Here is a 22,131-nt window from a genome sequence, read left to right as displayed (position 1 = left end):
CTACACTGAGGGAAAACTTATGGTAAGTAGGAAATAGATTTTTTATTCTCAGTGGGAACTGAAGGCGACTACCCGAGCAAAGTTTAATAAAAGAGCGAGACAAATAATATAGCAGAACTAAATGATTAAGATTGAGAGACAAGTTCAACCACTTTATGAACAAAATGAGGATGGATATGGGCTTGGAGGGCAAGCACTTAATGAAATTTCAAAGCATGGAATGATGACAACATATGAAGTCTACATAGATTGTCTTGTGAAGCATTTTCTAGCAATGCCCAAGAGGCAGTCTTAGCATGCATCCTTTGTGCCCTTCTGCTAAGTTCTGACACTGATGACCAAACAGAATGTAAGACAGCCCTCTAGTTAGCAAAACTTGATCAATATTCACACCATTCATTAGTAAAAGTAGGGGATTCTGATGATAAACCAGTCTCTGATGGAGAACTTTAAGAGCATTCCAGTGTTTGGAATGGGCATCTACTTGCATTCTCATCAGCCATGAAAACCATAAAGTCCTTGCAGTCAAGCATGGTATAATGGTTATGCTTCCATCCTCTAAGATATCCCTAATAACACTGAAAATTAGTAAATCTCTAGTGAAATGTAAAGCTGCAATCACTTGTGCATAAAAAATAGCAGCTCATAGGGGATGTAGCTCAGTGGTAGAGCGCATGCTTCGCATGTATGAGGCCCCGGATTCAATCCCCGGCATCTCCAAGTTTTAGAAAATACAGCTTTTTACCATATGTAAACTCTCTAGTAGAGCCAAAGAAAACAAGCAAACCAATAAAAGTACTCTACAGCAATAGTCAAAGTTGAATACAAATCATAAAAAATCAATCAAATATGATTATATTCATCATCTTCTTCATTCCAGTTTTCAAGGTTAAGTTCCTAATGAATGCCTATTGCCATTCTCCTACACTGAGGGAAAACTTATGGTAAGTAGGAAATAGATTTTTTATTTTCAGTGGGAACTGAAGGCGACTACCTGAGCAAAGTTTAATAAAAGAGCGAGACAAATAATATAGCAAAACTAATTGTTTAAGATTGAAAGACAAGTTCAAACACATTGTGAACAAAAAGAGGATGGACATGGGCTTGGAGGGCAAGCACTTAATGAAATTTCAAAGCATGGAATGATGACAACATATGAAGTCTACATAGATTGTATTGTGAAGCATTTTCTAGCAATGCCCAAGAGGCAGTCTTAGCATGCATCCTTTGTGCCCTTCTGCTAAGTTCTGACACTGATGACCAAACAGAATGTAAGACAGCCCTCTAGTTAGCAAAACTTGATCAATATCCACACCATTCATTAGTAAAAGTAAGGGATTCTAATGATAAACCAGTCTCTGATGGAGAACTTTAAGAGCATTCCAGTGTTTGGAATGGGCATCTACTTGCATTCTCATCAGCCATGAAAACCATAAAGTCCTTGCAGTCAAGCATGGTATAATGGTTATGCTTCCATCCTCTAATATATCCCTAATGATACTGAAAAGTAGTAAATCTCTAGTGAAATGTAAAGCTGCAATCACTTGTGCATAAAAAAATAGCAGCTCATAGGGGATGTAGCTCAGTGGTAGAGCGCATGCTTCGCATGTATGAGGCCCCGGATTCAATCCCTGCCATCTCCAAGTTTCACAAAATACAGCTTTTTACCATATGTAAACTCTCTAGTAGAGCCAAAGTTAACAAGCAAACCAATAAAAGTACTCTACAGCAATAGTCAAAGTTGAATACAAATCATAAAAAATCAATCAAATATGATTATATTCATCATCTTCTTCATTCAATTTTTCAAAGTTAAGTTCCCATTGAATGCCTATTGCCATTCTCCTACACTGAGGGAAAACTTATGGTAAGTAGGAAATAGATTTTTTATTCTCAGTGGGAACTGAAGGCGACTACCCGAGCAAAGTTTAATAAAAGAGCGAGACAAATAATATAGCAGAACTAAATGATTAAGATTGAGAGACAAGTTCAACCACTTTATGAACAAAAAGAGGATGGATATGGGCTTGGAGGGTAAGCACTTAATGAAATTTCAAAGCATGGAATGATGACAACATATGAAGTCTACATAGATTGTCTTGTGAAGCATTTTCTAGCAATGCCCAAGAGGCTGTCTTAGCATGCATCCTTTGTGCCCTTCTGCTAAGTTCTGACACTGATGACCAAACAGAATGTAAGACAGCCCTCTAGTTAGCAAAACTTGATCAATATTCACACCATTCATTAGTAAAAGTAGGGGATTCTGATGATAAACCAGTCTCTGATGGAGAACTTTAAGAGCATTCCAGTGTTTGGAATGGGCATCTACTTGCATTCTCATCAGCCATGAAAACCATAAATTCCTTGCAGTCAAGCATGGTATAATGGTTATGCTTCCATCCTCTAAGATATCCCTAATAACACTGAAAAGTAGTAAATCTCTAGTGAAATGTAAAGCTGCAATCACTTGTGCATAAAAAAATAGCAGCTCCTAGGGGATGTAGCTCAGTGGTAGAGTGCATGCTTCGCATGTATGAGGCCCCGGATTCAATCCCCGGCATCTCCAAGTTTTACAAAATACAGCTTTTTACCATATGTAAACTCTCTAGTAGAGCCAAAGAAAACAAGCAAACCAATAAAAGTACTCTACAGCAATAGTCAAAGTTGAATACAAATCATAAAAAATCAATCAAATATGATTATATTCATCATCTTCTTCATTCCAGTTTTCAAGGTTAAGTTCTTAATGAATGCCTATTGCCATTCTCCTACACTGAGGGAAAACTTATGGTAAGTAGGAAATTGATTTTTTATTTTCAGTGGGAACTGAAGGCGACTACCTGAGCAAAGTTTAATAAAAGAGCGAGACAAATAATATAGCAAAACTAATTGTTTAAGATTGAAAGACAAGTTCAAACACATTGTGAACAAAAAGAGGAGGGACATGGGCTTGGAGGGCAAGCACTTAATGAAATTTCAAAGCATGGAATGATGACAACATATGAAGTCTACATAGATTGTATTGTGAAGCATTTTCTAGCAATGCCCAAGAGGCAGTCTTAGCATGCATCCTTTGTGCCCTTCTGCTAAGTTCTGACACTGATGACCAAACAGAATATAAGACAGCCCTCTAGTTAGCAAAACTTGATCAATATCCACACCATTCATTCGTAAAAGTAAGGGATTCTAATGATAAACCAGTCTCTGATGGAGAACTTTAAGAGCATTCCAGTGTTTGGAATGGGCATCTACTTGCATTCTCATCAGCCATGAAAACCATAAAGTCCTTGCAGTCAAGCATGGTATAATGGTTATGCTTCCATCCTCTAATATATCCCTAATGATACTGAAAAGTAGTAAATCTCTAGTGAAATGTAAAGCTGCAATCACTTGTGCATAAAAAAATAGCAGCTCATAGGGGATGTAGCTCAGTGGTAGAGCGCATGCTTCGCATGTATGAGGCCCCGGATTCAATCCCTGGCATCTCCAAGTTTTACAAAATACAGCTTTTTACCATATGTAAACTCTCTAGTAGAGCCAAAGAAAACAAGCAAACCAATAAAAGTACTCTACAGCAATAGTCAAAGTTGAATACAAATCATAAAAAATAAATCAAATATGATTATATTCATCATCTTCTTCATTCCAGTTTTCAAAGTTAAGTTCCTATTGAATGCCAATTGCCATTCTCCTACACTGAGGGAAAACATATGGTAAGTAGGAAATAGATTTTTTATTCTCAGTGGGAACTGAAGGCGACTACCTGAGCAAAGTTTAATAAAAGAGCGAGACAAATAATATAGCAGAACTAAATGATTAAGATTGAGAGACAAGTTCAACCACTTTATGAACAAAAAGAGGATGGACATGGGCTTGGAGGGCAAGCACTTAATGAAATTTCAAAGCATGGAATGATGAGAACATATGAAGTCTACATAGATTGTCTTGTGAAGCATTTTCTAGCAATGCCCAAGAGGCAGTCTTAGCATGCATTCTTTGTGCCCTTCTGCTAAGTTCTGACACTGATGACCAAACAGAATGTAAGACAGCCCTCTAGTTAGCAAAACTTGATCAATATCCACACCATTCATTAGTAAAAGTAGGGGATTCTGATGATAAACCAGTCTCTGATGGAGAACTTTAAGAGCATTCCAGTGTTTGGAATGGGCATCTACTTGCATTGTCATCAGCCATGAAAACCATAAAGTCCTTGCAGTCAAGCATGATATAATGGTTATGCTTCCATCCTCTAATATATCCCTAATAACACTGAAAAGTAGTAAATCTCTAGTGAAATGTAAAGCTGCAATCACTTGTGCATAAGAAAATAGCAGCTTATAGGGGATGTAGCTCAGTGGTAGAGCGCATGCTTTGCATGTATGAGGCCCCGCGTTCAATTCCCAGCATCTCCAAGTTTCACAAAATACAGCTTATTACCATATGTAAACTCTCTAGTAGAGCCAAAGTTAACAAGCAAACCAATAAAAGTACTCTACAGCAATAGTCAAAGTTGAATACAAATCATAAAAAATCAATCAAATATGATTATATTCATCATCTTCTTCATTCAATTTTTCAAAGTTAAGTTCCCATTGAATGCCTATTGCCATTCTCCTACACTGAGGGAAAACTTATGGTAAGTAGGAAATAGATTTTTTATTCTCAGTGGGAACTGAAGGCGACTACCCGAGCAAAGTTTAATAAAAGAGCGAGACAAATAATATAGCAGAACTAAATGATTAAGATTGAGAGACAAGTTCAACCACTTTATGAACAAAAAGAGGATGGATATGGGCTTGGAGGGCAAGCACTTAATGAAATTTCAAAGCATGGAATGATGACAACATATGAAGTCTACATAGATTGTATTGTGAAGCATTTTCTAGCAATGCCCAAGAGGCAGTCTTAGCATGCATCCTTTGTGCCCTTCTGCTAAGTTCTGACACTGATGACCAAACAGAATGTAAGACAGCCCTCTAGTTAGCAAAACTTGCTCAATATCCACACCATTCATTAGTAAAAGTAAGGGATTCTAATGATAAACCAGTCTCTGATGGAGAACTTTAAGAGCATTCCAGTGTTTGGAATGGGCATCTACTTGCATTCTCATCAGCCATGAAAACCATAAAGTCCTTGCAGTCAAGCATGGTATAATGGTTATGCTTCCATCCTCTAATATATCCCTAATGATACTGAAAAGTAGTAAATCTCTAGTGAAATGTAAAGCTGCAATCACTTGTGCATAAAAAAATAGCAGCTCATAGGGGATGTAGCTCAGAGGTAGAGCGCATGCTTCGCATGTATGAGGCCCCGGATTCAATCCCCGGCATCTCCAAGTTTTACAAAATACAGCTTTTTACCATATGTAAACTCTCTAGTAGAGCCAAAGAAAACAAGCAAACCAATAAAAGTACTCTACAGCAATAGTCAAAGTTGAATACAAATCATAAAAAATAAATCAAATATGATTATATTCATCATCTTCTTCATTCCAGTTTTCAAAGTTAAGTTCCTATTGAATGCCAATTGCCATTCTCCTACACTGAGGGAAAACATATGGTAAGTAGGAAATAGATTTTTTATTCTCAGTGGGAACTGAAGGCGACTACCTGAGCAAAGTTTAATAAAAGAGCGAGACAAATAATATAGCAGAACTAAATGATTAAGATTGAGAGACAAGTTCAACCACTTTATGAACAAAAAGAGGACGGACATGGGCTTGGAGGGCAAGCACTTAATGAAATTTCAAAGCATGGAATGATGACAACATATGAAGTCTACATAGATTGTCTTGTGAAGCATTTTCTAGCAATGCCCAAGAGGCAGTCTTAGCATGCATTCTTTGTGCCCTTCTGCTAAGTTCTGACACTGATGACCAAACAGAATGTAAGACAGCCCTCTAGTTAGCAAAACTTGATCAATATCCACACCATTCATTAGAAAAAGAAGGGGATTCAGATGATAAACCAGTCTCTGATGGAGAACTTTAAGAGCATTCCAGTGTTTGGAATGGGAATCTACTTGCATTCTCATGAGCCATGAAAACCATAAAGTCCTTGCAGTCAAGCATGGTATAATGGTTATGCTTCCATCCTCTAATATATCCCTAATAACACTGAAAAGTAGTAAATCTCAAGTGAAATGTAAAGCTGCAATCACTTGAGCATATGAAAATAGCAGCTTATAGGGGATGTAGCTCAGTGGTAGAGCGCATGCTTCGCATGTATGAGGCCCTGGGTTCAATCCCCGGCATCTCCAAGTTTCACAAAATACAGATTTTTACCATATGTAAACTCTCTAGTAGAGCCAAAGTTAACAAGCAAACCAATAAAAGTACTCTACAGCAATAGTCAAAGTTGAATACAAATCATAAAAAATCAATCAAATATGATTATATTCATCATCTTCTTCATTCCATTTTTCAAAGTTAAGTTCCCATTGAATGCCTATTGCCATTCTCCTACACTGAGGGAAAACTTATGGTAAGTAGGAAATAGATTTTTTATTCTCAGTGGGAACTGAAGGCGACTACCTGAGCAAAGTTTAATAAAAGAGCGAGACAAATAATATAGCAGAACTAAATGATTAAGATTGAGAGACAAGTTCAACCACTTTATGAACAAAAAGAGGATGGACATGGGCTTGGAGGGCAAGCACTTAATGAAATTTCAAAGCATGGAATGATGACAACATATGAAGTCTACATAGATTGTCTTGTGAAGCATTTTCTAGCAATGCCCAAGAGGCTGTCTTAGCATGCATCCTTTGTGCCCTTCTGCTAAGTTCTGACACTGATGACCAAACAGAATGTAAGACAGCCCTCTAGTTAGCAAAACTTGATCAATATCCACACCATTCATTAGTAAAAGTAGGGGATTCTGATGATAAACCAGTCTCTGATGGAGAACTTTAAGAGCATTCCAGTGTTTGGAATGGGCATCTACTTGCATTCTCATCAGCCATGAAAACCATAAAGTCCTTGCAGTCAAGCATGGTATAATGGTTATGCTTCCATCCTCTAATATATCCCTAATAACACTGAAAAGTAGTAAATCTCTAGTGAAATGTAAAGCTGCAATCACTTGTGCATAAGAACATAGCAGCTTATAGGGGATGTAGCTCAGTGGTAGAGCGCATGCTTCGCATGTATGAGGCCCCAGGTTCAATCCCCGGCATCTCCAAGTTTCACAAAATGCAGCTTTTTACCATATGTAAACTCTCTAGTAGAGCCAAAGTTAACAAGCAAACCAATAAAAGTACTCTACAGCAATAGTCAAAGTTGAATACAAATCATTAAAAAATCAATCAAATATGATTATATTCATCATCTTCTTCATTCCATTTTTCAAAGTTAAGTTCCCATTGAATGCCTATTGCCATTCTCCTACACTGAGGGAAAACTTATGGTAAGTAGGAAATAGATTTTTTATTCTCAGTGGGAACTGAAGGCGACTACCTGAGCAAAGTTTAATAAAAGAGCGAGACAAATAATATAGCAGAACTAAATGATTAAGATTGAGAGACAAGTTCAACCACTTTATGAACAAAAAGAGGATGGACATGGGCTTGGAGGGCAAGCACTTAATGAAATTTCAAAGCATGGAATGATGACAACATATGAAGTCTATATAGATTGTCTTGTGAAGCATTTTCTAGCAATGCCCAAGAGGCAGTCTTAGCATGCATCCTTTGTGCCCTTCTGCTAAGTTCTGACACTGATGACCAAACAGAATGTAAGACAGCCCTCTAGTTAGCAAAACTTGATCAATATCCACACCATTCATTAGTAAAAGTAGGGGATTCTGATGATAAACCAGTCTCTGATGGAGAACTTTAAGAGCATTCCAGTGTTTGGAATGGGTATCTACTTGCATTCTCATCAGCCATGAAAACCATAAAGTCCTTGCAGTCAAGGATGGTAAAATGGTTATGCTTCCATCCTCTAAGATATCCCTAATAACACTGAAAAGTAGTAAATCTCTAGTGAAATGTAAAGCTGCAATCACTTGTGCATAAGAAAATAGCAGCTTATAGGGGATGTAGCTCAGTGGTAGAGCGCATGCTTTGCATGTATGAGGCCCTGGGTTCAATTCCCGGCATCTCCAAGTTTCACAAAATATAGCTTTTTACCATATGTAAACTCTCTAGTAGAGCCAAAGTTAACAAGCAAACCAATAAAAGTACTCTACAGCAATAGTCAAAGTTGAATACAAATCATAAAAAATCAATCAAATATGATTATATTCATCATCTTCTTCATTCCATTTTTCAAAGTTAAGTTCCCATTGAATGCCTATTGCCATTCTCCTACACTGAGGGAAAACTTATGGTAAGTAGGAAATAGATTTTTTATTCTCAGTGGGAACTGAAGGCGGCTACCCGAGCAAAGTTTAATAAAAGAGCGAGACAAATAATATAGCAGAACTAAATGATTAAGATTGAGAGACAAGTTCAACCACTTTATGAACAAAAAGAGGATGGACATGGGCTTGGAGGGCAAGCACTTAATGAAATTTCAAAGCATGGAATGATGACAACATATGAAGTCTACATAGATTGTCTTGTGAAGCATTTTCTAGCAATGCCCAAGAGGCAGTCTTAGCATGCATCCTTTGTGCCCTTCTGCTAAGTTCTGACACTGATGACCAAACAGAATGTAAGACAGCCCTCTAGTTAGCAAAACTTGATCAATATCCACACCATTCATTAGTAAAAGTAAGGGATTCTAATGATAAACCAGTCTCTGATGGAGAACTTTAAGAGCATTTCAGTGTTTGGAATGGGCATCTACTTGCATTCTCATCAGCCATGAAAACCATAAAGTCCTTGCAGTCAAGCATGGTATAATGGTTATGCTTCCATCCTCTAATATATCCCTAATGATACTGAAAAGTAGTAAATCTCTAGTGAAATGTAAAACTGCAATCACTTGTGCATAAAAAAAGAGCAGCTCATAGGGGATGTAGCTCAGAGGTAGAGCGCATGCTTCGCATGTATGAGGCCCCGGATTCAATCCCCGGCATCTCCAAGTTTTACAAAATACAGATTTTTACCATATGTAAACTCTCTAGTAGAGCCAAAGAAAACAAGCAAACCAATAAAAGTACTCTACAGCAATAGTCAAAGTTGAATACAAATCATAAAACATAAATCAAATATGATTATATTCATCATCTTCTTCATTCCAGTTTTCAAAGTTAAGTTCCTATTGAATGCCAATTGCCATTCTCCTACACTGAGGGAAAACATATGGTAAGTAGGAAATAGATTTTTTATTCTCAGTGGGAACTGAAGGCGACTACCTGAGCAAAGTTTAATAAAAGAGCGAGACAAATAATATAGCAGAACTAAATGATTAAGATTGAGAGACAAGTGCAACCACTTTATGAACAAAAAGAGGATGGACATGGGCTTGGAGGGCAAGCACTTAATGAAATTTCAAAGCATGGAATGATGACAACATATGAAGTCTACATAGATTGTCTTGTGAAGCATTTTCTAGCAATGCCCAAGAGGCAGTCTTAGCATGCATTCTTTGTGCCCTTCTGCTAAGTTCTGACACTGATGACCAAACAGAATGTAAGACAGCCCTCTAGTTAGCAAAACTTGATCAATATCCACACCATTCATTAGAAAAAGTAGGGGATACTGATGATAAACCAATCTCTGATGGAGAACTTTAAGAGCATTCCAGTGTTTGGAATGGGAATCTACTTGCATTCTCATGAGCCATGAAAACCATAAAGTCCTTGCAGTCAAGCATGGTATAATGGTTATGCTTCCATCCTCTAATATATCCCTAATAACACTGAAAAGTAGTAAATCTCAAGTGAAATGTAAAGCTGCAATCACTTGAGCTTATGAAAATAGCAGCTTATAGGGGATGTAGCTCAGTGGTAGAGCGCATGCTTCGCATGTATGAGGCCCCAGGTTCAATCCCCGGCATCTCCAAGTTTCACAAAATACAGATTTTTACCATATGTAAACTCTCTAGTAGAGCCAAAGTTAACAAGCAAACCAATAAAAGTACTCTACAGCAATAGTCAAAGTTGAATACAAATCATAAAAAATCAATCAAATATGATTATATTCATCATCTTCTTCATTCCATTTTTCAAAGTTAAGTTCCCATTGAATGCCTATTGCCATTCTCCTACACTGAGGGAAAACTTATGGTAAGTAGGAAATAGATTTTTTATTCTCAGTGGGAACTGAAGGCGACTACCTGAGCAAAGTTTAATAAAAGAGCGAGACAAATAATATAGCAGAACTAAATGATTAAGATTGAGAGACAAGTTCAACCACTTTATGAACAAAAAGAGGATGGACATGGGCTTGGAGGGCAAGCACTTAATGAAATTTCAAAGCATGGAATGATGACAACATATGAAGTCTACATAGATTGTCTTGTGAAGCATTTTCTAGCAATGCCCAAGAGGCTGTCTTAGCATGCATCCTTTGTGCCCTTCTGCTAAGTTCTGACACTGATGACCAAACAGAATGTAAGACAGCCCTCTAGTTAGCAAAACTTGATCAATATCCACACCATTCATTAGTAAAAGTAGGGGATTCTGATGATAAACCAGTCTCTGATGGAGAACTTTAAGAGCATTCCAGTGTTTGGAATGGGCATCTACTTGCATTCTCATCAGCCATGAAAACCATAAAGTCCTTGCAGTCAAGCATGGTATAATGGTTATGCTTCCATCCTCTAATATATCCCTAATAACACTGAAAAGTAGTAAATCTCTAGTGAAATGTAAAGCTGCAATCACTTGTGCATAAGAACATAGCAGCTTATAGGGGATGTAGCTCAGTGGTAGAGCGCATGCTTCGCATGTATGAGGCCCCAGGTTCAATCCCCGGCATCTCCAAGTTTCACAAAATGCAGCTTTTTACCATATGTAAACTCTCTAGTAGAGCCAAAGTTAACAAGCAAACCAATAAAAGTACTCTACAGCAATAGTCAAAGTTGAATACAAATCATAAAAAATCAATCAAATATGATTATATTCATCATCTTCTTCATTCCATTTTTCAAAGTTAAGTTCCCATTGAATGCCTATTGCCATTCTCCTACACTGAGGGAAAACTTATGGTAAGTAGGAAATAGATTTTTTATTCTCAGTGGGAACTGAAGGCGGCTACCCGAGCAAAGTTTAATAAAAGAGCGAGACAAATAATATAGCAGAACTAAATGATTAAGATTGAGAGACAAGTTCAACCACTTTATGAACAAAAAGAGGATGGACATGGGCTTGGAGGGCAAGCACTTAATGAAATTTCAAAGCATGGAATGATGACAACATATGAAGTCTACATAGATTGTCTTGTGAAGCATTTTCTAGCAATGCCCAAGAGGCAGTCTTAGCATGCATCCTTTGTGCCCTTCTGCTAAGTTCTGACACTGATGACCAAACAGAATGTAAGACAGCCCTCTAGTTAGCAAAACTTGATCAATATCCACACCATTCATTAGTAAAAGTAGGGGATTCTGATGATAAACCAGTCTCTGATGGAGAACTTTAAGAGCATTCCAGTGTTTGGAATGGGAATCTACTTGCATTCTCATCAGCCATGAAAACCATAAAGTCCTTGCAGTCAAGCATGGTATAATGGTTATGCTTCCATCCTCTAAGATATCCCTAATAACACTGAAAATAAGTAAATCTCTAGTGAAATGTAAAGCTGCAATCACTTGTGCATAAAAAAATAGCAGCTCATAGGGGATGTAGCTCAGTGGTAGAGCGCATGCTTCGCATGTATGAGGCCCCGGATTCAATCCCCGGCATCTCCAAGTTTTACAAAATACAGCTTTTTACCATATGTAAACTCTCTAGTAGAGCCAAAGAAAACAAGCAAACCAATAAAAGTACTCTACAGCAATAGTCAAAGTTGAATACAAATCATAAAAAATCAATCAAATATGATTATATTCATCATCTTCTTCATTCCAGTTTTCAAGGTTAAGTTCCTAATGAATGCCTATTGCCATTCTCCTACACTGAGGGAAAACTTATGGTAAGTAGGAAATAGATTTTTTATCTTCAGTGGGAACTGAAGGCGACTACCTGAGCAAAGTTTAATAAAAGAGCGAGACAAATAATATAGCAAAACTAATTGTTTAAGATTGAAAGACAAGTTCAAACACATTGTGAACAAAAAGAAGATGGACATGGGCTTGGAGGGCAAGCACTTAATGAAGTTTCAAGCATTGAATGATGTCAACATATGAACTCTACTTAGATTGTCTGGTGAAGCATTAGCTAGCAATGCCCAAGAGGCAGTCATAGCATGCATCCTTTGTGCCCTTCTGCTAAGTTCTGACACAAATGACCAAACAGAATGTAAGACAGCCCTCTAGTTAGCAAAACTTGATCAATATCCACACCATTCATTAGTAAAAGTAGGGGATTCTGATGATAAACCAGTCTCTGATGGAGAACTTTAAGAGCATTCCAATGTTTGGAATGGGCTTCTACTTGCATTCTCATCACCCATGAAAACCATAAAGTCCTTGCAGTCAAGCATCGTATAATGGTTATGCTTCCATCCTCTAATATATCCCTAATAACACTGAAAAGTAGTAAATCTCTAGTGAAATGTAAAGCTGCAATCACTTGTGCATAAGAAAATAGCAGCTTATAGGGGATGTAGCTCAGTGGTAGAGCGCATGCTTCGCATGTATGAGGCCCCAGGTTCAATCCCCGGCTTCTCCAAGTTTCACAAAATACAGCTTTTTACCATATGTAAACTCTCTAGTAGAGCCAAAGTTAACAAGCAAACCAATAAAAGTACTCTACAGCAATAGTCAAAGTTGAATACAAATCATAAAAAATCAATCAAATATGATTATATTCATCATCTTCTTCATTCCATTTTTCAAAGTTAAGTTCCCATTGAATGCCTATTGCCATTCTCCTACACTGAGGGAAAACTTATGGTAAGTAGGAAATAGATTTTTTATTCTCAGTGGGAACTGAAGGCGACTACCTGAGCAAAGTTTAATAAAAGAGCGAGACAAATAATATAGCAGAACTAAATGATTAAGATTGAGAGACAAGTTCAACCACTTTATGAACAAAAAGAGGATGGACATGGGCTTGGAGGGCAAGCACTTAATGAAATTTCAAAGCATGGAATGATGACAACATATGAAGTCTACATAGATTGTCTTGTGAAGCATTTTCTAGCAATGCCCAAGAGGCAGTCTTAGCATGAATCCTTTGTGCCCTTCTGCTAAGTTCTGACACTGATGACCAAACAGAATGTAAGACAGCCCTCTAGTTAGCAAAACTTGATCAATATCCACACCATTCATTAGTAAAAGTAGGGGATTCTGATGATAAACCAGTCTCTGATGGAGAACTTTAAGAGCATTCCAGTGTTTGGAATGGGCATCTACTTGCATTCTCATCAGCCATGAAAACCATAAAGTCCTTGCAGTCAAGCATGGTATAATGGTTATGCTTCCATCCTCTAAGATATCCCTAATAACACTGAAAAGTAGTAAATCTCTAGTGAAATGTAAAGCTGCAATCACTTGTGCATAAAAAAATAGCAGCTCATAGGGGATGTAGCTCAGTGCTAGAGCGCATGCTTCGCATGTATGAGGCCCCGGATTCAATCCCCGGCATCTCCAAGTTTTACAAAATTCAGCTTTTTACCATATGTAAACTCTCTAGTAGAGCCAAAGAAAACAAGCAAACCAATAAAAGTACTCTACAGCAATAGTCAAAGTTGAATACAAATCATAAAAAATAAATCAAATATGATTATATTCATCATCTTCTTCATTCCAGTTTTCAAAGTTAAGTTCCTATTGAATGCCAATTGCCATTCTCCTACACTGAGGGAAAACATATGGTAAGTAGGAAATAGATTTCTTATTCTCAGTGGGAACTGAAGGCGACTACCTGAGCAAAGTTTAATAAAAGAGCGAGACAAATAATATAGCAGAACTAAATGATTAAGATTGAGAGACAAGTTCAAACACTTTGTGAACAAAAAGAGGATGGACATGGGCTTGGAGGGCAAGCACTTAATGAAATTTCAAAGCATGGATTAATGACAAAATATCAACTCTACATAGATTGTCTGGTGAAGCATTAGCTAGCAATGCCCAAGAGGCAGTCTTAGCATGCATCCTTTTTGACCTTCTGCTAAGTTCTGACACTGATGACCAAACAGAATGTAAGACAGCCCTCTAGTTAGCAAAACTTGATCAATATCCACACCATTCATTAGTAAAAGTAGGGGATTCTGATGATAAACCAGTCTCTGATGGAGAACTTTAAGAGCATTCCAGTGTTTGGAATAGGCATCTACTTGCATTGTCATCAGCCATGAAAACCATAAAGTCCTTGCAGTCAAGCATGGTATAATGGTTATGCTTCCATCCTCTAATATATCCCTAATAACACTGAAAAGTAGTAAATCTCTAGTGAAATATAAAGCTGCAATCACTTGTGCCTAAGTAAATAGCAGCTCATAGGGGTTGTAGCTCAGTGGTAGAGCGCATGCTTCGCATGTATGAGGCCCCGGGTTCAATCCCCAGAATCTCTAAGTTTTACAAAATACAGCTTTTTACCATATGTAAACTCTCTAGTAGAGCCAAAGTTAACAAGCAAACCAATAAAAGTTCTCTACAGCAATAGTCAAAGTTGAATACAAATCATAAATAATCAATCAAATATGATTATATTCATCATCTTCTTCATTCCATTTTTCAAAGTTAAGTTCCCATTGAATGCCTTTTGCCATTCTCCTACACTGAGGGAAAACATATGGTAAGTAGGAAATAGATTTTTTATTTTCAGTGGGAACTGAAGGCGACTACCCAAGCAAAGTTTAATAAAAGAGCGAGACAAATAATATAGCAAAACTAATTTATTAAGATTAAGAGACAAGTTCAAACACTTTGTGAACAAAAAGAGGATGGACATGGGCTTGGAGGGCAAGCACTTAATGAAATTTCAAAGCATTGAATGATGACAACATATGAACTCTACTTAGATTGTCTGTTGAAGCATTAGCTAGTAATGCCCAAGAGGCAGTCATAGCATGCATCCTTTGTGCCCTTCTGCTAAGTTCTGACACAAATGACCAAACAGAATGTAAGACAGCCCTCTAGTTAGCAAAACTTGATCAATATCCACACCATTCATTAGTAAAAGTAGGGGATTCTGATGATAAACCAGTCTCTGATGGAGAAATTTAAGAGCATTCCAAAGTTTGGAATGGGCTTCTACTTGCATTCTCATCACCCATGAAAACCATAAAGTCCTTGCAGTCAAGCATCGTATAATGGTTATGCTTCCATCCTCTAATATATCCCTAATAACACTGAAAAGAAGTAAATCTCTAGTGAAATGTAAAGCTGCAATCACTTGTGCATAAAATAATAGCAGCTTATAGGGGATGTAGCTCAGAGGTAGAGCGCATGCTTCGCATGTATGAGGCCCCGGATTCAATCCCCGGCATCTCCAAGTTTTACAAAATACAGCTTTTTACCATATGTAAACTCTCTAGTAGAGCCAAAGAAAACAAGCAAACCAATAAAAGTACTCTACAGCAATAGTCAAAGTTGAACACAAATCATAAAAAATCAATCAAATATGATTATATTCATCATCTTCTTCATTCCAGTTTTCAAAGTTAAGTTCCTATTGAATGCCAATTGCCATTCTCCTACACTGAGGGAAAACATATGGTAAGTAGGAAATAGATTTTTTATTCTCAGTGGGAACTGAAGGCGACTACCTGAGCAAAGTTTAATAAAAGAGCGAGACAAATAATATAGCAGAACTAAATGATTAAGATTTAGAGACAAGTTCAAACACTTTGTGAACAAAAAGAGGATGGACATGGGCTTGGAGGGCAAGCACTTAATGAAATTTCAAAGCATGGAATGATGACAACATATCAACTCTACATAGATTGTCTGGTGAAGCATTAGCTAGCAATGCCCAAGAGGCAGTCTTAGCATGCATCCTTTTTGACCTTCTGCTAAGTTCTGACACTGATGACCAAACAGAATGTAAGACAGCCCTCTAGTTAGCAAAACTTGATCAATATCCACACCATTCATTAGTAAAAGTAGGGGATTCTGATGATAAACCAGTCTCTGATGGAGAACTTTAAGAGCATTCCAGTGTTTGGAATGGGCATCTACTTGAAATGTCATCAGCCATGAAAAGCATAAAGTCCTTGCAGTCAAGCATGGTATAATGGTTATGCTTCCATCCTCTAAGATATCCCTAATAACACTGAAAAGTAGTAAATCTATAGTGAAATGTAAAGCTGCAATCACTTGTGCATAAGAAAATAGCGGCTCATAGGGGAAGTAGCTCAGTGGTAGAGCGCATGCTTCGCATGTATGAGGCCCCGGGTTCAATCCCCAGAATCTCTAAGTTTTACAAAATACAGCTTTTTACCATATGTAAACTCTCTAGTAGAGCCAAAGTTAACAAGCAAACCAAAAAAAGTACTCTACAGCAATAGTCAAAGTTGAATACAAATCATAAATAATCAATCAAATATGATTATATTCATCATCTTCTTCATTCCATTTTTCAAAGTTAAGTTCCCATTGAATGCCTTTTGCCATTCTCCTACACTGAGGGAAAACATATGGTAAGTAGGAAATAGATTTTTTATTTTCAGTGGGAACTGAAGGCGACTACCCGAGCAAAGTTTAATAAAAGAGCGAGACAAATAATATAGCAGAACTAAATGATTAAGATTGAGAGACAAGTTCAACCACTTTATGAACAAAAAGAGGATGGACATGGGCTTGGAGGGCAAGCACTTAATGAAATTTCAAAGCATGGATTAATGACAAAATATCAACTCTACATAGATTGTCTGGTGAAGCATTAGCTAGCAATGCCCAAGAGGCAGTCTTAGCATGCATTCTTTGTGCCCTTCTGCTAAGTTCTGACACTGATGACCAAACAGAATGTAAGACAGCCCTCTAGTTAGCAAAACTTGATCAATATCCACACCATTCATTAGTAAAAGTAGGGGATTCTGATGATAAACCAGTCTCTGATGGAGAACTTTAAGAGCATTCCAGTGTTTGGAATAGGCATCTACTTGCATTGTCATCAGCCATGAAAACCATAAAGTCCTTGCAGTCAAGCATGGTATAATGGTTATGCTTCCATCCTCTAATATATCCCTAATAACACTGAAAAGTAGTAAATCTCTAGTGAAATGTAAAGCTGCAATCACTTGTGCCTAAGTAAATAGCAGCTCATAGGGGTTGTAGCTCAGTGGTAGAGCGCATGCTTCGCATGTATGAGGCCCCGGGTTCAATCCCCAGAATCTCTAAGTTTTACAAAATACAGCTTTTTACCATATGTAAACTCTCTAGTAGAGCCAAAGTTAACAAGCAAACCAATAAAAGTTCTCTACAGCAATAGTCAAAGTTGAATACAAATCATAAATAATCAATCAAATATGATTATATTCATCATCTTCTTCATTCCATTTTTCAAAGTTAAGTTCCCATTGAATGCCTTTTGCCATTCTCCTACACTGAGGGAAAACATATGGTAAGTAGGAAATAGATTTTTTATTTTCAGTGGGAACTGAAGGCGACTACCCGAGCAAAGTTTAATAAAAGAGCGAGACAAATAATATAGCAAAACTAATTTATTAAGATTAAGAGACAAGTTCAAACACTTTGTGAACAAAAAGAGGATGGACATGGGCTTGGAGGGCAAGCACTTAATGAAATTTCAAAGCATTGAATGATGACAACATATGAACTCTACTTAGATTGTCTGTTGAAGCATTAGCTAGTAATGCCCAAGAGGCAGTCATAGCATGCATCCTTTGTGCCCTTCTGCTAAGTTCTGACACAAATGACCAAACAGAATGTAAGACAGCCCTCTAGTTAGCAAAACTTGATCAATATCCACACCATTCATTAGTAAAAGTAGGGGATTCTGATGATAAACCAGTCTCTGATGGAGAAATTTAAGAGCATTCCAAAGTTTGGAATGGGCTTCTACTTGCATTCTCATCACCCATGAAAACCATAAAGTCCTTGCAGTCAAGCATCGTATAATGGTTATGCTTCCATCCTCTAATATATCCCTAATAACACTGAAAAGAAGTAAATCTCTAGTGAAATGTAAAGCTGCAATCACTTGTGCATAAAATAATAGCAGCTTATAGGGGATGTAGCTCAGAGGTAGAGCGCATGCTTCGCATGTATGAGGCCCCGGATTCAATCCCCGGCATCTCCAAGTTTTACAAAATACAGCTTTTTACCATATGTAAACTCTCTAGTAGAGCCAAAGAAAACAAGCAAACCAATAAAAGTACTCTACAGCAATAGTCAAAGTTGAACACAAATCATAAAAAATCAATCAAATATGATTATATTCATCATCTTCTTCATTCCAGTTTTCAAAGTTAAGTTCCTATTGAATGCCAATTGCCATTCTCCTACACTGAGGGAAAACATATGGTAAGTAGGAAATAGATTTTTTATTCTCAGTGGGAACTGAAGGCGACTACCTGAGCAAAGTTTAATAAAAGAGCGAGACAAATAATATAGCAGAACTAAATGATTAAGATTTAGAGACAAGTTCAAACACTTTGTGAACAAAAAGAGGATGGACATGGGCTTGGAGGGCAAGCACTTAATGAAATTTCAAAGCATGGAATGATGACAACATATCAACTCTACATAGATTGTCTGGTGAAGCATTAGCTAGCAATGCCCAAGAGGCAGTCTTAGCATGCATCCTTTTTGACCTTCTGCTAAGTTCTGACACTGATGACCAAACAGAATGTAAGACAGCCCTCTAGTTAGCAAAACTTGATCAATATCCACACCATTCATTAGTAAAAGTAGGGGATTCTGATGATAAACCAGTCTCTGATGGAGAACTTTAAGAGCATTCCAGTGTTTGGAATGGGCATCTACTTGAATTGTCATCAGCCATGAAAAGCATAAAGTCCTTGCAGTCAAGCATGGTATAATGGTTATGCTTCCATCCTCTAAGATATCCCTAATAACACTGAAAAGTAGTAAATCTATAGTGAAATGTAAAGCTGCAATCACTTGTGCATAAGAAAATAGCGGCTCATAGGGGAAGTAGCTCAGTGGTAGAGCGCATGCTTCGCATGTATGAGGCCCCGGGTTCAATCCCCAGAATCTCTAAGTTTTACAAAATACAGCTTTTTACCATATGTAAACTCTCTAGTAGAGCCAAAGTTAACAAGCAAACCAAAAAAAGTACTCTACAGCAATAGTCAAAGTTGAATACAAATCATAAATAATCAATCAAATATGATTATATTCATCATCTTCTTCATTCCATTTTTCAAAGTTAAGTTCCCATTGAATGCCTTTTGCCATTCTCCTACACTGAGGGAAAACATATGGTAAGTAGGAAATAGATTTTTTATTTTCAGTGGGAACTGAAGGCGACTACCCGAGCAAAGTTTAATAAAAGAGCGAGACAAATAATATAGCAGAACTAAATGATTAAGATTGAGAGACAAGTTCAACCACTTTATGAACAAAAAGAGGATGGACATGGGATTGGAGGGCAAGCACTTAATGAAATTTCAAAGCATGGAATGATGACAACATATGAAGTCTACATAGATTGTCTTGTGAAGCATTTTCTAGCAATGCCCAAGAGGCAGTCTTAGCATGCATTCTTTGTGCCCTTCTGCTAAGTTCTGACACTGATGACCAAACAGAATGTAAGACAGCCCTCTAGTTAGCAAAACTTGATCAATATCCACACCATTCATTAGTAAAAGTAGGGGATTCTGATGATAAACCAGTCTCTGATGGAGAACTTTAAGAGCATTCCAGTGTTTGGAATGGGAATCTACTTGCATTCTCATCAGCCATGAAAACCATAAAGTCCTTGCAGTCAAGCATGGTATAATGGTTATGCTTCCATCCTCTAATATATCCCTAATAACACTGAAAAGTAGTAAATCTCAAGTGAAATGTAAAGCTGCAATCACTTGTGCATAAGAAAATAGCAGCTTATAGGGGATGTAGCTCAGTGGTAGAGCACATGCTTCGCATGTATGAAGCTCCGGGTTCAATCCCCGGCATCTCCAAATTTCACAAAATATAGCTTTTTACCATATGTAAACTCTCTAGTAGAGCCAAAGTTAACAAGCAAACCAATAAAAGTACTCTACAGCAATAGTCAAAGTTGAATACAAATCATAAAAAATCAATCAAATATGATTATATTCATCATCTTCTTCATTCCAGTTTTCAAGGTTAAGTTCCTAATGAATGCCTATTGCCATTCTCCTACACTGAGGGAAAACTTATGGTAAGTAGGAAATAGATTTTTTATCTTCAGTGGGAACTGAAGGCGACTACCTGAGCAAAGTTTAATAAAAGAGCGAGACAAATAATATAGCAAAACTAATTGTTTAAGATTGAAAGACAAGTTCAAACACATTGTGAACAAAAAGAGGATGGACATGGGCTTGGAGGGCAAGCACTTAATGAAGTTTCAAGCATTGAATGATGTCAACATATGAACTCTACTTAGATTGTCTGGTGAAGCATTAGCTAGCAATGCCCAAGAGGCAGTCATAGCATGCATCCTTTGTGCCCTTCTGCTAAGTTCTGACACAAATGACCAAACAGAATGTAAGACAGCCCTCTAGTTAGCAAAACTTGATCAATATCCACACCATTCATTAGTAAAAGTAGGGGATTCTGATGATAAACCAGTCTCTGATGGAGAACTTTAAGAGCATTCCAATGTTTGGAATGGGCTTCTACTTGCATTCTCATCACCCATGAAAACCATAAAGTCCTTGCAGTCAAGCATCGTATAATGGTTATGCTTCCATCCTCTAATATATCCCTAATAACACTGAAAAGTAGTAAATCTCTAGTGAAATGTAAAGCTGCAATCACTTGTGCATAAGAAAATAGCAGCTTATAGGGGATGTAGCTCAGTGGTAGAGCGCATGCTTCGCATGTATGAGGCCCCAGGTTCAATCCCCGGCTTCTCCAAGTTTCACAAAATACAGCTTTTTACCATATGTAAACTCTCTAGTAGAGCCAAAGTTAACAAGCAAACCAATAAAAGTACTCTACAGCAATAGTCAAAGTTGAATACAAATCATAAAAAATCAATCAAATATGATTATATTCATCATCTTCTTCATTCCATTTTTCAAAGTTAAGTTCCCATTGAATGCCTATTGCCATTCTCCTACACTGAGGGAAAACTTATGGTAAGTAGGAAATAGATTTTTTATTCTCAGTGGGAACTGAAGGCGACTACCTGAGCAAAGTTTAATAAAAGAGCGAGACAAATAATATAGCAGAACTAAATGATTAAGATTGAGAGACAAGTTCAACCACTTTATGAACAAAAAGAGGATGGACATGGGCTTGGAGGGCAAGCACTTAATGAAATTTCAAAGCATGGAATGATGACAACATATGAAGTCTACATAGATTGTCTTGTGAAGCATTTTCTAGCAATGCCCAAGAGGCAGTCTTAGCATGAATCCTTTGTGCCCTTCTGCTAAGTTCTGACACTGATGACCAAACAGAATGTAAGACAGCCCTCTAGTTAGCAAAACTTGATCAATATCCACACCATTCATTAGTAAAAGTAGGGGATTCTGATGATAAACCAGTCTCTGATGGAGAACTTTAAGAGCATTCCAGTGTTTGGAATGGGCATCTACTTGCATTCTCATCAGCCATGAAAACCATAAAGTCCTTGCAGTCAAGCATGGTATAATGGTTATGCTTCCATCCTCTAAGATATCCCTAATAACACTGAAAAGTAGTAAATCTCTAGTGAAATGTAAAGCTGCAATCACTTGTGCATAAAAAAATAGCAGCTCATAGGGGATGTAGCTCAGTGCTAGAGCGCATGCTTCGCATGTATGAGGCCCTGGATTCAATCCCCGGCATCTCCAAGTTTTACAAAATTCAGCTTTTTACCATATGTAAACTCTCTAGTAGAGCCAAAGAAAACAAGCAAACCAATAAAAGTACTCTACAGCAATAGTCAAAGTTGAATACAAATCATAAAAAATAAATCAAATATGATTATATTCATCATCTTCTTCATTCTAGTTTTCAAAGTTAAGTTCCTATTG

General features: G+C 37.3%; 18 non-coding genes across 18 annotated transcripts; all 18 read left to right on the top strand.

The window, feature by feature from the left end:
* The first annotated feature begins 648 nt into the window (after positions 1–648).
* Positions 649–720, top strand: TRNAA-CGC (transfer RNA alanine (anticodon CGC)). Its single transcript has one exon. It is a non-coding gene; the product is annotated as a tRNA-Ala (tRNA).
* Positions 721–2,494: 1,774 nt separating this feature from the next.
* TRNAA-CGC (transfer RNA alanine (anticodon CGC)) lies at positions 2,495–2,566 on the top strand. The gene has a single exon. It is a non-coding gene; the product is annotated as a tRNA-Ala (tRNA).
* An 851-nt stretch (positions 2,567–3,417) lies between these two features.
* On the top strand, positions 3,418–3,489 carry TRNAA-CGC (transfer RNA alanine (anticodon CGC)). Its single transcript has one exon. It is a non-coding gene; the product is annotated as a tRNA-Ala (tRNA).
* Positions 3,490–4,340: 851 nt separating this feature from the next.
* On the top strand, positions 4,341–4,412 carry TRNAA-UGC (transfer RNA alanine (anticodon UGC)). The gene has a single exon. It is a non-coding gene; the product is annotated as a tRNA-Ala (tRNA).
* An 851-nt stretch (positions 4,413–5,263) lies between these two features.
* TRNAA-CGC (transfer RNA alanine (anticodon CGC)) lies at positions 5,264–5,335 on the top strand. The gene has a single exon. It is a non-coding gene; the product is annotated as a tRNA-Ala (tRNA).
* Positions 5,336–6,186: 851 nt separating this feature from the next.
* On the top strand, positions 6,187–6,258 carry TRNAA-CGC (transfer RNA alanine (anticodon CGC)). The gene has a single exon. It is a non-coding gene; the product is annotated as a tRNA-Ala (tRNA).
* An 851-nt stretch (positions 6,259–7,109) lies between these two features.
* On the top strand, positions 7,110–7,181 carry TRNAA-CGC (transfer RNA alanine (anticodon CGC)). The gene has a single exon. It is a non-coding gene; the product is annotated as a tRNA-Ala (tRNA).
* An 852-nt stretch (positions 7,182–8,033) lies between these two features.
* TRNAA-UGC (transfer RNA alanine (anticodon UGC)) lies at positions 8,034–8,105 on the top strand. The gene has a single exon. It is a non-coding gene; the product is annotated as a tRNA-Ala (tRNA).
* An 851-nt stretch (positions 8,106–8,956) lies between these two features.
* Positions 8,957–9,028, top strand: TRNAA-CGC (transfer RNA alanine (anticodon CGC)). Its single transcript has one exon. It is a non-coding gene; the product is annotated as a tRNA-Ala (tRNA).
* An 851-nt stretch (positions 9,029–9,879) lies between these two features.
* Positions 9,880–9,951, top strand: TRNAA-CGC (transfer RNA alanine (anticodon CGC)). Its single transcript has one exon. It is a non-coding gene; the product is annotated as a tRNA-Ala (tRNA).
* An 851-nt stretch (positions 9,952–10,802) lies between these two features.
* TRNAA-CGC (transfer RNA alanine (anticodon CGC)) lies at positions 10,803–10,874 on the top strand. Its single transcript has one exon. It is a non-coding gene; the product is annotated as a tRNA-Ala (tRNA).
* An 851-nt stretch (positions 10,875–11,725) lies between these two features.
* On the top strand, positions 11,726–11,797 carry TRNAA-CGC (transfer RNA alanine (anticodon CGC)). Its single transcript has one exon. It is a non-coding gene; the product is annotated as a tRNA-Ala (tRNA).
* An 850-nt stretch (positions 11,798–12,647) lies between these two features.
* On the top strand, positions 12,648–12,719 carry TRNAA-CGC (transfer RNA alanine (anticodon CGC)). The gene has a single exon. It is a non-coding gene; the product is annotated as a tRNA-Ala (tRNA).
* An 851-nt stretch (positions 12,720–13,570) lies between these two features.
* TRNAA-CGC (transfer RNA alanine (anticodon CGC)) lies at positions 13,571–13,642 on the top strand. Its single transcript has one exon. It is a non-coding gene; the product is annotated as a tRNA-Ala (tRNA).
* Positions 13,643–15,416: 1,774 nt separating this feature from the next.
* Positions 15,417–15,488, top strand: TRNAA-CGC (transfer RNA alanine (anticodon CGC)). The gene has a single exon. It is a non-coding gene; the product is annotated as a tRNA-Ala (tRNA).
* Positions 15,489–18,185: 2,697 nt separating this feature from the next.
* TRNAA-CGC (transfer RNA alanine (anticodon CGC)) lies at positions 18,186–18,257 on the top strand. Its single transcript has one exon. It is a non-coding gene; the product is annotated as a tRNA-Ala (tRNA).
* Positions 18,258–20,031: 1,774 nt separating this feature from the next.
* On the top strand, positions 20,032–20,103 carry TRNAA-CGC (transfer RNA alanine (anticodon CGC)). Its single transcript has one exon. It is a non-coding gene; the product is annotated as a tRNA-Ala (tRNA).
* An 850-nt stretch (positions 20,104–20,953) lies between these two features.
* TRNAA-CGC (transfer RNA alanine (anticodon CGC)) lies at positions 20,954–21,025 on the top strand. The gene has a single exon. It is a non-coding gene; the product is annotated as a tRNA-Ala (tRNA).
* Positions 21,026–22,131: the final 1,106 nt, after the last annotated feature.

The sequence above is a fragment of the Taudactylus pleione genome, unplaced genomic scaffold, assembly GCF_031769625.1.
Source record: "Taudactylus pleione unplaced genomic scaffold, aTauple2 ptg000070l, whole genome shotgun sequence".
NCBI classification, from domain to species: Eukaryota; Metazoa; Chordata; class Amphibia; order Anura; family Myobatrachidae; genus Taudactylus; species Taudactylus pleione.
The sequence above is the reverse complement of the archived record's forward strand: the minus strand, read 5'-3'. Positions and strand labels throughout refer to the sequence as shown.